Consider the following 16,563-nt stretch of genomic DNA (forward strand, 5'->3'; position numbering starts at 1 on the left):
CCCTGAGGGAGCCTATTAGACATGAGTGAGTACAGAAAAGAGAGAAAGATAAGGATGTCTATGTTCCTTCCATCCGAGCGGGGAGGAAGGGTGGGCGCATGTGAATCTAAGCAGATACAACCATCAGAAATGCTTTTACGGTAAGTAATGCATTGTCTTCTGATGTTTGTTAATCTGCTTAGAATCACATGCTGTGCATAAACTAGCGAGCAGTATCCGGAGTTGGAGGTGGGTTGTGAGAAGGAACAGTAGAAAAAAGATGTCTTAACACTGCTTGCCCCACCTGGGAATCAGATCTAGAGTGGGCATCTAGACAGTAGTGTTTTGTAAAGGTGTGTACAGAACTCTAGGTTGCCACTTTGCAAATGGGCTCCAGAGGGACTTTTGCAATGAATGCTATGGAAGCCCCAGTGCCTCGAGCAGAATGTGCTCTTGGCTTTAAGGGTAGTTCTCTCTTAGCAAGAGTGTAACAGAGAGTGATGCATTGGACAATCCATCTAGATATAGTGGATTTTGAAACTGCATCTCCTTCTCTTCCTGCTGCCACCGAGACAAAGAACTGATTAGTCCTTCTCAGAGGTTTAGTTCTTTCCAAATAAAACAGGACAGCCCTGCGCACATCTAGTGTCTGCAGGCTCTTTTCTCCCAAATTTGAAGGGTTCTGAAAGAACGTTTGTAGTTCTATTGATTGGTTGACATGGAATTTAGAAATGAATTTTGGTGCAAACCTAGGATGTGTGCGTAGAACCACCTTATCCTTGTGAACTGTTACAAAGGGGTCTAGTATAGAGAGCGCTTGTAGTTCACTCACTCTCCTAATGGAGGTGATAGCTATCACGAAAGCAGTTTTAAGAGTGAGGTTCTTAAGGGATGCTTTGTGCATGGGTTCAAAGGGTGAGCCCATAAGCCTGATAAGTACCACATTTAGGTCCCATCCGGGAGCTGGGTTAGCTATAGGAGGGTGTATTCTCTTTACTCCCTCCATGAAGGCCTTAATAACTGGGACTTTCCACCATGACACTTTGTGTTGAGAAGTAGTGTATGCGGAAAGTGCAGCTAGATGAACTTTAATGGAATTAAAGACCAAACCTGAGTCTAATAAGTGAGTCAGGTAAAGAACAATCTGTGTGGGAGAGCAGTCAACTGGGTTGATGCTCTTATCTCTACACCAGATGACAAATCTTTTCCATTTGCTGGAATAGCAGTAACGAGTGTTAGGTTTTCTAGCCTCCCTAAGAATGTCCATGCATCTTTGAGGGAGTTGTAAATGTCCGAATTCTAGGACTTCAGGAGCCAGGCTGCTAAATTCAGGGTCTGTGGGCATGGGTTTAGTGTTCTGCTCTTGTCCTGTGACAGCATGTTGTACGGGCAGGGAAGTTTCACTGGAGGAGATAGAGACATTTCCATCAAGTGAGCGAACCATGGCTGCCGGGCCCACATAGGGGCCACTAGTATCATGGTAACTGGTTCCTGTTGAAAAGGGGAGTCGGGGGAAAAGCGTAAACAAATTTCCCTGACCATGGTATCGATAGACCGTTCCCCTTGGATTGGTTCTGGGGGTACCTGGAGGCGTAATCTTGGCATTGGGAGTTCTCCAGAGTTGCGAACAGATCTATTCCTGGGAATCCCCATTGTGTGAAAACGTTGAAGACGATGTCTTCTTGTAACCGCCATTCGTACTCTGCGGGCAGAGGGAAGACTCTGGTGAGTTCGTCTGCCAGCAGATTGAGTACCCCTGGTACATGTTGTGACAACAGGAAAATGTTGTATTTGAGAGCCCACTTCCAGATGTTCTGGGACAGCTTGGACAGTCCTGGAGAGTGAGTGCCCCCTTGCTTGTTCAGATAGTACATGGCTGTGGTGCTGTCTGTGAGGACCATCACTGTCTTCCCTGGCAGGTGTGCCTGGAAAGCCTTCAGTGCTTTGAAGACCGCTAGCAGTTCCAGCAAGTGTATGTGTTAGGACGCTACACTCGGAGTCCAAACTCCGTGTGCAGTCTGATGGGATAGGTGAGCCCCCCATCCTGTGAGGGATGCATCTGTGGTTAGAGTGGCCTCCACTGCGGGGGTGGCGAATGGTTTCCCTATTACAAGTTTTTCCTTCGACCAGCACCATAGCGAGAGAACCAAGGCCTGCGAGACCACCACTAGATCGTCCCATTGTCTGCTGGCCTAACACCACTGGCTGTTGAGCCACTCTTGCATTGGGTGCATGCGCAGTCACGCGTGAGGTACCAAATATATACATGACGCATCATTCCTAGCAAACGCATTGCTTTGCGCACCATCACCTCTCGGCTGGCCAAATATTGAGGGATCTGAAACAGCATATTTTGGACCCTCTCGTTGGAGGGGAAGACAAGGCCGTCCTTTGTTCGAATTAGAGCCCCTAGGAATTGTTTGATCTGGCTGGGGTCTAGGCTGGACTTCTTCTCGTTGATGGAGAAGCCCAGTTGGAACAAAAGGTCTACAGTCTTTTGGGTATTTGAGAAGCATGTTTCGTAAGAATCCCCTATTATGAGCCAATCATCGAGGTAAGGGTATACTGGGATGGACAACCTGCGCAGGTGGGCCGCTGCCACTGCCAGTACTTTCGTGAATACCCTCGGCACTGACGCTATGCCGAAGGGTAGCACTCTGAACTGGTAGTGTTTGCCCTCTATCATGAACCTGAGGTATTTTCTGTGCGCTGGCAACATTAAAATATGAAAGTATGCATCTTTCATGTCCAGTGTTGTCATGTAATCTCCCTGCGAAAGTAGGGGGATTACTTCCTGTAAGGTCACCATGCGAAATTTTTGAGGTTTGACAAATTTGTTAGCTGGGCGCAGATCTAGTGCAGGGCGCATGGTTAAGTCCTTTTTGGGTGCAAGGAAGTACACTGAATAAATACCTTCCGTTACCTGTGATAGTGGCATGACCTCTATTGCTCCTTTTAGTAGCAGTAGTTCCACTTTTTGAAGAAGAATGGCGAGGTGTTCCGGTGACAGGCGTCGTCCCCTTGGGGGTCTGTACGTGGGGGACCGACGGAATTCTATACAGTACCCGTGGGCTATAGTTGACAATACCCATCGGTCTGATGTTATTCCCTCCCATGCTGTCCTCTTTGCGTGTACTGGCCACTGGTTTCCTGAGTAGAGGACCAGTTGCCTGCAGTGTACTGCTGTTGTTGCTGTTGTTGTTGTTGGCGTTGGCCTCGAAAAAAGCGATTGTTGCCGAATCCTCGCTTATTGGGAGGCCTTGAGATTTAGTCTAAGGTCTTGAGGGTGTCGAAGTCCTTCTTCGCAGTCTCCAGTGCGTCGTCCAGTGCGTCGTCCACTGCCTTCCCAAAGAGGTTAGACTCCTCTATTGGTTTATTAATGAGTGACGCCTGGGTTTCTGGCTTGAAACCGGAATTGAGGAGCCAGACATGACGCTTCAGAAGAATTCCCTGCACTAAAGAATGGCCAGCCGTTTCTGCAGCATCAAGAGTGTTTTTAATGATGCTCTGGTTAACCAGAGTTCCTTCTGTTACTGTGGCCAATAAGCGAGTTCTTAAGGGCTCAGGGACTTCCTCGAGGTCTTGCCGTAATTTTCCCCATTGGGCATCAGCATAACTTGCCAGTAGTGTATTATTATTGGCAATTCTGGTTGAAACAGCTGCCGAGGCTGGAATTCTTTTACCCAGGGCATAGATCTTCTTTCCTTCTTTGTCTGTGGGTGCTTCGCTGGTTGACAGCGGAACCCCTGCTCTTTTCCTTGTGGTAGTTAATACCAAGGAGTCCAGAATTGAGTGACCCCTAATGTATAATGGGTCTGAATGAGAGGGAGTAAACAATTTTTCAATTCTGGGATTGACCCCTCTTACCAGTGCAGGTGTGGACAGCGATGAAAACTGAGGGGCGAAGAGGGGAATGGTTTGACTAGCGGGAGGTTTTTCTTTAATGATTCTTTCTACAAAATCAGTATCAGGGGTAATTTCACCAGTTTCAATCTCAAAATGCGCTGCTGCCTTCCGAAGTTGCGCGTTGAAGGTGGGTTGATCATCTATTGGTGATGGATTCTTGACCGGTGTGGTCTGAGGAGAGGGAAGGTTTATGATGTCAGGGTCTGTGAGCCACCTTCATCTGGGTCTTCCTCAAAGCGCCCCCCATCCATGTCAATATTTTCATGAAAACCTTCTTCTATTCCAAGGTCTTGTTGGTCTTCACTATTTAAGAACTCCTCATCTTCCTGGAAGTGAGAGTCTTCTTCAGTGAGGTCATGAGTATTCATGTCCTCTTGAAGGGGGTAAATAATCTAGGATATTTAGCCCAGGGGTCCTCCTGAAGTGCCTCCCTTGGTCTCTTGGGTGTTTTATTTTCAGGAGTGGACATGAATCTGTCCAGCTTGTCCATACATGACTGGAATCTCTCAATAGTCCAGTATGGTAAACCAGAACGGTCTGGAGGCGAAAAAGGAGGTTCCTTTGCCTGTAGCCGTTTAGGTCTGTCCCAAAACATCGAGGATAAGGTCCCTTCGCCTTCTGAGAAAACTTCCCGCAGGCTAGGGCCTTCTTTCGACAGCGGGAGCAGTTCCTGCCTTCCTTCCGCCATCCTCGGCACTTCCCTGGCCTTGTGAGCGGTTTTCGGCCTGTCACTCGCCGTCCGTCTCTGGCTGTCCTTGGAAGCTATATGCGCCAAGCTCTCGACGATTAGTTTCTCCATCGAGGGTTCATCTGGCGTCGTGCTGGGCGGTGCCAAGTCTCTTTCGGCGACGATAGCACTCTTACGAGGCGCGTCGCCTGATGTTTTGGTGGTAGCGCCCTTGTCTGCAGCTAGCCCAGTCGCTAGTCGTGGCTGCGGTGGCGGGGAGGGCTTGCGACCCTTACGGTCGGTGGAGGTCACCGGTAGGCCCGGCATCTCCGTTGGCGCTAGGGCTGTCTTCGTCTTTGACGAAGACGTGCCGTGGGTTGTGTGCTTATGTTTGTGTTTTCTGTGTTCGTCAGTGTCGCCGGGGTGTTCATCCCCATAAGCAGGGCGTGAGCTGAGCTTGTCGGGGCTGGGGACAGACGACGAGGAGTGGGAACGCTCCCTAGAGAGGTCTACAACCTCCAAAGCGGAGGTCGGGTTATCACTATCCTCGTCACATTCGGCGTGAGGAATCAGACCTAGACATAGCGTAGGCTGCCCACCTCTTGACCCTGCGGTCCTTTAAAGTCTTTGGCTTAAGAAGCTTACAGGCCGCACAGCCGTCCTCTTTGTGGTCGAGGGGTAAGCAACGGTTACACCGTTTGTTCTCGTCTTTCCAAGCGAATTTGCCCTTGCAGCGTGGGCAAAATCTAAAGGGAGTCCTCTCCATAGCCGAGGAAACAGTTAAAAGTGATAACGACCCCAAAGGAAAGGGAGGGGAAAGAGAAAGGCATTCTCAGAAAGAACAAGAAATGTCCCACAACCCCACTCTCCCTACTGTCTTAGGCCGGCGAGGCCAGGCCACGTGTTCGGCAGCGCCGAAGGATCTCCTCCGTCTAAGTCACCACCGTCGAAGTTCTTATTCGGCGGTGAAACAGCTTCGCAGCTACGACGTCGAAGGAGGGATCTAATGTAATGTATAATCTTAAATAACGACCAAAGGGTCGAGTAAATGTTTTTGCAATTTCTATCGAGGAGCTCCGCGTAAAGGCGACCAGTATCTGGGCGGAAAAAAACAATCAGAGGGACCTCGACGCGTGAGGAATTGTGGGTACACTGCACGTCACTATAGGGATAGTGTTACAGACATGCCTTGTCGACGTCCCCTTTTCGACTACGAAAAACAAAATGCAATACTCTGCAGTGACCACTGGATGTCGGACTATGCACAGCATGTGATTCTAAGCAGATTAACAAACATCAGAAATATACTTACCTCTGGTAATGTTCTTTCTGATGGATTCTCCTCTGACGGATTCCACATCTTGGATATATTCGGCACCCGTCAGCTGAATCCCTGAAACTTTTATCCCAGCAAATGGGGGAGGCAGTGTGACTCCATCATCAAAGTCCCTTGACACACCTGCTTCTTGACTTAAGATGAGATGTCAGGTACCTCATATAAACCTCGCACTGCACCCAGTGATTTCAGTTTTCCCTTTTTCCCTAGTGCTCAGCCACGTGAGAGAACATGAAAGGGAATTATTGAGCTCTCTATTTGTGGGGGAGGATGGGATGGCAATGAGGAATACGTGCTACAAGAATCCATCAGGAAAAACATTAACACAGGTAAGTAATTTGTTCATCTAATGTATTGCATCCTCCTACAGTCTCCAATAGCAGCATGTTATTTTGTCTAAAGGAAGCAGGGAGAGCGAGATTAAAGAAATACTTATTACACCAAGAACATTTGTCGGTCTGCTCTGCCAAATCGAGCATCCCAACCAGAAAGGGAATCCAAACAATAGGGTTTGGCACAAGAATACAAAAAGGGACTTGTTGGCCCCTGCCAAATGTCCAGAACTGGTCCCCCTCTCTGCAGAGCAGAAGTAGGTGATAGCCCTCAAGTTGAATAGGCCGTAAAGCCTTCAGGTACTTCGTTCCCCACTGATGAATGGCACTGTGACATGCAGAGTACAATGCAGCGCAACAATGCTGTGTAACCGCTATTTCCATCTTTGACCCTGCATATCTTATGAAACGCTGATCATCTTGTCTGAACTCTCTAGTCCTACCCACGTAAAAGCTGAGAGCTCTTCAAGGGTCCAGCCAGTGGAACCTTTCCTCCCCCTTTGAAGGCTAAGGGAAAAATACTGGAAACTTATTATTTGTGACGGATGCAATTCCAGAACAACTTTCAGTAGAAAGGAAGGTCTCACTCCAAGTGTTTCTTTCTCGTTCAAGAAGACAAAATAAGGAGGTCTGCAAGAAAGGGCCTGCAACTCGCTCACCAAAGTTATCACCACTAGAAATTCAGTTTTCCACGTCCAATATCTCAATGGACATGAATGCACTGTGCAGTGCGCTTAGGGACTACTACACCTGATTAAGACTACAGGTGGCAATACAAGTTTTACCTTTGGTACACGCCTGTACTACTAAGTTATAGTGGTAGCAGTAGCAGAGCAGCCAGGCTTATCTCAAGAGTATATGAGCAGTAGCAGAGATTACACAAAGGGACCACAATTACTTTGACTCAAGCAAACACTGACTCAAGGTTTCAGGTAAAAATATATAAGTACATTTATTTTTACATCATCAGTTAAAACACAACACCTCTACTAAACTTTAAACAAAACCACACGTTAAATATACTACAACTAACCAACTCACTTTGTACAGTAAGTCTCAAGGTAAGTACCTTGTGTTTGAATGAACCAGTGTTAGGAACAAAACACAATACCGCGGATACAGTTGCGATCACTTTTTGACAGTTCGGTCTACTAAATAAACGCGTATCCGTGACATGAAATGCAACCCGGGCAAAAACACACTTTGCACCTGAGATACCCAGAGGGAGTTGGGGGCAAAAATCACAGGCAATATTTAGGTTAGGCAGACAGTATCGAGAAACACTCAGAAACAGGAGTTCAAAAGTCAAAGGGTCAGAGCCAGGTTTAGGTGACACCGTAGGCCTGTGCCGAAGATCACACCGTTAGACAGTTCACGATTCCGTGTAGCCAAAAAGTACTTGAATATTGTCAATGCTCGGAAGCAAAAGTTATAAGAAGGAGGGAAGACAAGGACGAGCCTTGAGGATGAAGAAAAGGGATTCACGCAGTTTCCTCGAGTAGAACACAGTACCTTATTCCCACGATGCAGCTGGTGCCCTGGCAGTTGTTACTGTTGGTTTCCCGCAGACCCACGATTCCTGGAGCTTCGTTGTGAAGGAGGACGTCTGAAGGGGGTCTGCACCACACAGGGATGAAGCCGATAGCAGCGACAACGCAAAGGTGTGCTCCTTAAGAACAGGAGAGACTCAGCAGGTGGCTATCCGGACCACTACAGCAGTGTGCAGCGATTTCGACCACAGCGGAGATCTCTGGCTGAGGAAGATGAGCTGGTTATCCCCACTAGGCTCAAGGGAAAAAGACTCTGGGCTGGACCTTCTCTTAGTCGTCGAAGGGAAGATAGCTAAGGACTGCAGCAGGGCTTCACCGGGACGGGGTAGTTGCAGCAGCCATCGTTCTCTCCACTTCTCTTCGGTTCCTTGTAGTTCCAGAGGTGACTCTAGCCCAAGCGACCTGCCTTTTATGCGCAAAAACCCCCATTCACACAGCCTGGCTGACAATCACACAGCAGGGGGGCTGTCCAGCCGGGACAACCACCTCAGCCAATCATGGCAAAGTGCGACTTGGGTTTCCTAGGATACCCTTTGCAGGGGGTGACTACACCCCTTCCCCACATTTAGTCTACCTAGACACCCAGGCGCTGTTAGGGAGAATTCTCTGTAAGGCTAATTTCCCAGACCTAGTGAGTCCCCCAGCAGCTTTGCTGGATTTTTGGGGTTTATTTTTTTCTCTCCTGCTAAGAGTGAGATTCCTTTGCTCCCACTCTTAGACATGATTTGAGGTGTTCCTTTAACTTTCCATGTGTTTTATGGGCTATGGGGTCTTTTACTCCATAGGGTCTCATGTGTTTTTTTATGTGGGTTACACAGCACCCTCCGTGCCGTAACCCAGGGATGTCGTAGCGACCCCCCAACATAGACACCATACCCTGGGACTGACTACTGTCTCCCAGGGCATGTAAAGTCACCATTGGCTTTGCTAGTCCCAAATTATAAACAGAAACCAGTACAAACCATCATATTGTGGACGTACTGGTCGGGGCAATTCGATTGCCCCGGGTACTGTTGTTCGAGGGGGCAAGTCTCCGTCCCCCCTGATCGAGTTTTGGCTGGTGGCAGTGGATACTACTTTTTATATTCGACCACAAATATATCTCTATGGGATTTTCCCATTGTTCGAGGCTACCAACTTTAATTATTTAATTCTTATAGCCCCGAACGTACCGCCGGTTTATTTATTTAATATTAATTCACCGGTTGGTATTTTCTGCCAGAACTCGATTCTAAAATGGCGTTTGTGTTCTCTTCTGTGACTCCAACCCAAGTCGAGCCCTTTGTTCCACTTTTTGGCGGGCTTCTCCACAGAAGCCTCCAAAAGTGGTGCCACTCTGTCTGGGTACCACAGGGGGTGTGGGAGGGGGTTTAGGCACCCTGGACTTAGTTACCTTGATAACTCAAGTCGCACTCTTGTGTGATTGGCCCAAGTGGTGGGCCGGCCGGCTCACCACTTAGCATGTTTGATTGACAGCTAGGCTGAGTGAATGGGGGTGTGCTGCATAAAAGCAGGGCTTTGGGGACTGGAACTTCAGAAGTCGCCACAGGACCTAAGAATCCGAGGAGGGAGAAGCTTAGCCAACCCTCAACGACGACACCACCGGTGGAGCCCTGCTGAACCGTCTCACCACTTTTCTCGACGACAGAGGAGATCTCCAGTCCGGAGAGTCTTCTTCCTTTGACTGGTGGGGATAACCAGTTTTGCCTTCTTTTCACCTTCCTGGAACATCTCGTGGCCGCCTTGCCCGTGCCAAGCACCCTGGCAACCGGAATACCACGGTTTACCACTACCACGAAGAGAAGGGTAGTACCTTTTAACCGGAGGACTCCGCGGCTGGTTTCTTCCCTGGCAGTGCAACGACCTTCATCTTTCCTCCACGGCGAGACCTCTTCTTCCTCTGGACGGAACACAGACTTGCACCTGCTGCCAGGAACAACTGCCCCCGCTGGAGCTCCCTTCCCACTTAAGGTACTGTGTCCTGCCTGGCTTCCCTTGCAACAGATCGTTCGGGGTGACAGTAAAGCCTCGACTTTCTAACCTGGGCTAGCCTGGGACAACCTAGCTAACTTTGCCTGACTTGAATTTCATCCTTTTTGTGTGAACTATCTACAAGACTCCTTGGGCATAACCCCACTGTGTGAACCTGGACCCCTTCTGCTCGCTCTCTCCAAGAGTGGGCCTGGCAATTGACTTCCTTGCTCTCCAGTAGAACTCTGCCTATCCTACCTTACTGTGGTTCTTTGTAAAAGTATTGAAACTTGTGTGCTTCCTTAACCCTGCCTTTTTCCCTCCCTTTCTTTACAACTTATTAGAGTGTCATCTTATGTTGAGCGCTCACCTGTCTGAAAATAAGTGGTGTTTCCCACTAAGACTTGTCTAATAAGTGAATAGGGTTGTATATATATGATAGTGACTGTGTGTTGAATTTACTTACCTCGTTTTTGCTAGTGTAAACTACAAGTGTGTTTTTAAATAAATAATTATATACTTTTACACCAAAGCTCTGGTCAGTGTGTGTTTGTACTACTGTGTCTCTGTACCGATTGTGTATACTCTACATACTGCCTAACTCTTCTTGAGGGAAGTCTGACTGCTCAGCCACAGCTACCAAGTGAATCTGTGTGGTACAGAATGCTACCAAGTGGGTTTACTGCCAAACACCTGTAGTCTTAAATCTTTTGCAGTGGTCCCTAAGGAAACTGCACAGGTTTCTGCCTAACAGGCGCGAAGAGGAGGGCTTCTCTGCAGAAGCCCGCCAAAAGACGGTGAACAAAGAAGGCAAACCTAGTTTGCCGCACAAAGTGAAACACAAGAAGGACTTTAACAAAAAGAAATGGCGAATAAACCCAACCGGAGCCAAAAGAAAGACGATTTGGTCAAGCGGGTTTATGTTCGAGGCTAATATAATAGCCAAGAACAGTACCATGTTTATCTAATATAATCGCGGTAGAAAAGTTAGGGTAGATACCACTGCCACCAGCCAAGTCTAAATGTTAAAAGAGCAAAATAATGCTCAGGGAGGTACAGACAGAAAATGGGTACAGATTAGCCCTTTCCAGTACTCCATGTAAAATGGGGTGTACTGGGTCTGTGGTAGAAATGACTATGTGAAGTAAATGGCAACTTTACCTTTCTCTGGGGCACAGTAGTCAGCCCCAGCGAAATGAAGTCAGAGGGAAGTCTAAAAGACAACCCTGGGTTACTACACTAAAGGTGCTGTGTAACCCATACAAGAACAGGGGCACTTGGAGTGATGTGCTCCAGTGCCCAAGATCACACAGTGAGTAACAACACATAGGCCAAAACATATGTAAGAGTGGAAAAAGGATGTACATTCTTACCAGGTGGAAAAAATAAACTCCAGAAATCCAGCAAAGCTGCTCGGGAGCTCACTAGGTGAGGGAAATTAGCCCTAGAAGGAGAATTCTCCCTAACATTCTGGTGTACGGTTAACCACAAAATTGCCCAACTGGGCCAGATGAAGCAAAAAGGAAAGCACTTTTGCTGTTGAACATGAAAGCAGGTCAAATTCTTTCTCTCTGCAGCAGGTAAAGAACATTCTTCATCGGTAACTGTAAATAGGAAGTGAGTGGCCAAGTGTGTGGCAGTCGGCAGCCATGTAGGCCGCCCGTAACTAGCCGCGTGCTGCCAGGTTGCATGCAGTTCTTGAATGAGTCTATACCAGCAACGTGCAAACCATGAGTAAACTGGTCAATTGTTATCTGCCTATTGTCAAGGAGTTCCCCCCTTCTCACCTGGGTCCGTTCTTTGCTGGAGTCCTTGGTCGCTGCCTTCTTGCGGACGGACCTGGTTTTTAACAAGGCTGCTCGAGTCTTTTCCAACTCCAGAGTGCGTTCAGTTTCCAGGACGCGGGTCCAGGAATCCGGGGAACTAGGAAAGGTGCAACTAGCACATGAGTCCAGGATATAGGAGGAAAGGAAGGGGCAAGGAACGGGTAGATAGACAGGTACAAGGAAACAATACCGCGAGCTAGGGGACACACGTCGGATCGGTACTTTGCAATAGCATTGAGACGCGCGGAGCCGCGGAAGGCGTGGTCTATTAATAGAATACGTTACATCCAGCGCGTGGAGCGAGAAAGGGGTTTCACGCTGGACGACCATGTTGGTGGTATTATGGAGTGCAAACCCCGTTGTGACAAGGACCAGGAAGTCCAAAGGGGATGTGTTCTGTAGTTCATGACACCTATTTTGCACAAAGAATATCCCTTACTTGCTATGTACAATTTCCGTCTATTTGCTTATTTGAGTAGTCTGACTGTCCAGTATCCATTACAGATGCCTCAATGCTAACAGGGTATTTACCATTGAAAGGAGCCTGCAGGAGAGGAAGCTCAGGTCTCAGGAGGTTGAAGTGAACAGTAACAGAGATCAGAGTATAGAGCTCATTGACTCTCAGTCTGGTTCTGCAAATGGGTCTTATTAATGATCGGAGCCAAGGCCCTCACAGTGAACCAGATAAAACAATTGCTGAGCCGGCCGTATAAACTTACATTTATTTAGCCAGCTTGTCGCGCACCAATGACGCAATCTGGATTCTTGGTTGAAATGCCAAGTACTTCAAAGACTCAAGTTGACTCTGATATGACTCGGACTCTAACATCTAATAAGGCAGATCCAAAGAATGGGCAAAGAAATGCACATTACCAAATAAAGATGCATGATTTTTACCCGATAGCGGGCTCTAGCATGCAAGTTCGGTCGACTTCAAAAAGAATACTGTGCAGTGAAGAAGAGATCAACTTTGTTAATGATGCAAGTTTGCTTCAGAAAGCGGGCCAACAAGATAAATTGCTGGATACCACACAATCAAGCCTTGAGTCACTTATTCCTGAGGACAAGAGATGTTTATCATTGGATAATAAACCCTCCTTCCGAACAGAGCATCAATCATCAATCGACTCAGGCATAACAGGAAGTTTGTCACCATGGCATGATTTGCATCATAATCTGAGAGAATTAGACAATACAGCCAAGTGGACAGCCCTGTCCATTTCTGCTCTGAAGATGGTACTGCGTTCCTCTGTATCACTTTTAACAACAACATAAAGATGGCACTCAAGGCCCATACATTACAATTAAGTGAAATCAAAGTAACATTAGAACAAATTGATGGCTTTACAAAAAAATGTCGTATTGAGGAACATACTAACCAGCAATGTGACCCTGTTTCTTCAGCATTGCCTTTGAGTCAGACAACAAATTATTATTGGGCTAAACAAAATGCAATCTCTAACAGGACAACACTACGTAAAGCCATGAAAAAGTCTAAGAATGGTTGCAAGGGAAACTTAAACAAGCAGAATTCCAGAATATTTCTTCGAAATCTGCACATGTCTGAGGAAGCAGCAAGTAAGGCAAAGGAGAACACTAGGTTGGTTGGGCATTGTGTTGAAAAAACACAAACACAATCTGTCTGGACCATTGGGACCACAAATTCAGGACAGTGCTATGGCTGGATCAAAGAGTGTCTGAATTGATCATTCCAAGGGCAGGGGCCAGAGCAAAACTAATTATGGTTTTTCTCCTCTGTCAAAACCATTTGCTATGCTACATAATGAAAAGCCGCCAGCCACTGTTCAAAAGATGTCTGCAGAAGTAGGGATGATGGATGCAGTCCCACAAACGGTTGAGTATAAGGCTGTGAACACTGAATCATCCTGCTGGGAGAGGCCCATGCACTCTCTTGCTGAAGTTCGAGCAGATCTTGTGATATGGGGGCTAGTAACTCTTTGAGGGAAACAAATTGTAGGGTAACTAATTGTATATCCAGCTCTCACTCTAAAGGTGCTGAAATGGGCTCTTATCAATTGAGCTCTGATCAGAACTGCTCTTTAGTAAGTATGGTAAATCAGCATAAAGATAGGGCACTGTATTAGAGAGGTACACGGATTCAAATGAAAAGGACTTGCCACAAAAGTTACTATTAGAGCTAATTGTGCACACAGATGACACAGTTATCAAGTCGTACAAATGTCCTGCGTCTTTTCCATGAAGTGCCTTGTTTGCGACTAACTTCGAATGATATAGAACTGTTTTTTTTCATAGTCCTCCGAGCCCAATCTGGGGCAATCAGGGTGATGGTGGTCCCGGGCCTCCTCAAACTCCTGAGAACATGTGGAATGATTATAACCAGTGGGAGAGCATACACAAGAGGATAATTCCACTCACACACAAATGTATCGCCCAGTGCCCTTCTCAGGGGACATTCCCTGGAGAAGAATAGTTTGCATTTCCTGCCAACATGGGAGGCAGACAAATCCACTTGTGTGGTTACCCAACCGTTGAAGATGTCCAAAAGGACCCCCCTAGCACAAGTCCCACTCGTGGGGTACTTAACCCTGCCTGCTCAAAGCATCCACACCACCACGATCTCTGTCCCGGCCAGATGGGCTGCCGAGAGGGAAGCATTGTTCTCCAATGCCCAGAACTAAATCTGTTGCGCTTCTCTGCTCAGGGACATGACCCCACATCTCCCTGCTTGCTTGACAAGTGCAGGGCCACCATTCTGTCAATCAAAATAAGTACACACTTGCCCTGTAAGTAAGGGAATAAAGCCATCAGTACCAGTCGGATCACCAGCAGCTCTAACAGGTTGATGTGGAAACTGCACTCTGACCAACGTCTGCTCACTGTGAACACGTTCAAGTGGCACTCAACCCTTCACGAAAGCATCTTTTACCACTGTGGCCTCCTAACAAGTTACGGCTCCTCAGCCTTTGCACTCTCTCAGTGAGCCCACCTACTACAGGACATGCAACATCAGATTTGGAACCTCAAAGAGGTCTATTATGTTGCCAGAGAACGGTGACCACTGAGATCTAAAAAACCATTGGAGAGATCTCATCCGTAGTTGGGCCTCTGGCACCCAGGTCCAGCAACCAGAGGAATTATAAGGCAGGCAGAATAGAGGGTTAAATGTGATTTTACCAAAGACCATTTCAGAGAGGTAAGTTTCAATAAGTTTTTATTTGGCGGGATTCCCCCAAACCCCAGTTTTTCTATCGTTCTTACTCCACCTAAACCCCATCCCCACCCATTTTAACCCCCTACCCTCTTGACCGCCTGCCAAGCTACCTAGATAGGTCTGGCTTGTCCAGAAGGTTCCTCTGTTTCACTAAACTGAGGGTGGCCTGCTAAACTTCTGCCCACCAGGTCAGAGTTTAGAAATCCATCTTAACATACCCTAAAGAGCTGTTTCTGGTGCTTGGATGGGGCCTGTCCCCTGATAAATCTGGTCCCTGGCCTCACTCCTGCTTTCTTCTCGGTGACTCCATCCACCACATGGGCCACCCACACTCACCGTGCCGCCTGTGCTCTTTCAAAATTCTTAGGCGGCCCCCTGCACGTGTGGGGGGCTCATCACCACCACAACATGTACCCTTCTTTCAATCTGTATAATACAATAAAGAGTAAGATAACACGTCTTGTTTTACTTACATCCAACCCCCTTTACACAGGAACTCTATAAGGTTTTCCGGCATCACTAGTCCTGAAAAAATGGACCGTCTGCTATGATTGATTAAAAAATGTGTATAACAAATTTTTATTCAAACAATTCGAACTGAATTTAAACATAAAACACTACCCTCACCTAACACAGTGTACTAAACACTAAAAAACAGTTACTAAAACATGAAATACAAAGTTCACTTATTTGTATGACACAAAAGATATCACATAACATAACACAAAAAAATCTCAATGTGTCTCTAAAACAACAACCATCCCAACATGTTTCTGTTCTTCACTGCCCAGTTCGGGCGAACATTCTTCAGGGGAAATTTTTTAAAAAAAAGCATCCACTAATCTCTTCAACACCGTGCTGAAAGGGTAGATTCAAACTTCTATACAGGCAAAGGAAGGAAAGAACCTCCGAGCCTTTAAATGGTGAAACTTCAAAGCGCGTCACAGGATGACAAATTCGCTGGTTTCTCGCCAAATGAGAGACCACTACTTCACAAAAGCGTCATAGTCCGCTAAAGTATCGCCACACCTTCACAGATGTAGGGATCAAGACTGTAACAAGCAAAGCAGCAATCAACGTGTTTGCAAAGGAGAAATCCACACAGTCAAGCCGTAAAGTATCAATCTGTACACTCAGAGGGATTAAATCACTCTAATGGCAGCTTCCAAACGCACACAGCCAACACGGCTTGACTGTGTGGATTTCTCCTTTGCAAACACGTTGATTGCTGCTTTGCTTGTTACAGTCTTGATCCCTACATCTGTGAAGGTGTGGCGATACTTTAGCGGACTATGACGCTTTTGTGAAGTAGTGGTCTCTCATTTGGCGAGAAACCAGCGAATTTGTCATCCTGTGACGCGCTTTGAAGTTTCACCATTTAAAGGCTCGGAGGTTCTTTCCTTCCTTTGCCTGTATAGAAGTTTGAATCTACCCTTTCAGCACGGTGTTGAAGAGATTAGTGGATGCTTTTTTTAAAAAAATTTCCCCTGAAGAATGTTCGCCCGAACTGGGCAGTGAAGAACAGAAACATGTTGGGATGGTTGTTGTTTTAGAGACACATTGAAATTTTTTTGTGTTATGTTATGTGATATCTTTTGTGTCATGCAAATAAGTGAACTTTGTATTTCATGTTTTAGTAACTGTTTTTTAGTGTTTAGTACACTGTGTTAGGTGAGGGTAGTGTTTTATGTTTAAATTCAGTTCGAATTATTTGAATAAAAATTTGTTATACACATTTTTTAAATCAATCATAGCAGACGGTCCATTTTTTCAGGACTAGTGATGCCGGAAAACCTTATAGAG

General features: G+C 46.7%; 1 protein-coding gene across 2 annotated transcripts in view; it reads right to left on the reverse strand.

The window, feature by feature from the left end:
* The window catches only part of ATM (ATM serine/threonine kinase), a 3,046,976-nt gene that overhangs the window by 201,753 nt on the left and 2,828,660 nt on the right, over positions 1–16,563 (reverse strand). The window lies entirely within an intron of this gene.

The sequence above is a fragment of the Ambystoma mexicanum genome, chromosome 7q, assembly GCF_040938575.1.
Source record: "Ambystoma mexicanum isolate Mex_15411 chromosome 7q, UKY_AmexF1_1, whole genome shotgun sequence".
In the NCBI taxonomy this organism is placed as follows: Eukaryota; Metazoa; Chordata; class Amphibia; order Caudata; family Ambystomatidae; genus Ambystoma; species Ambystoma mexicanum.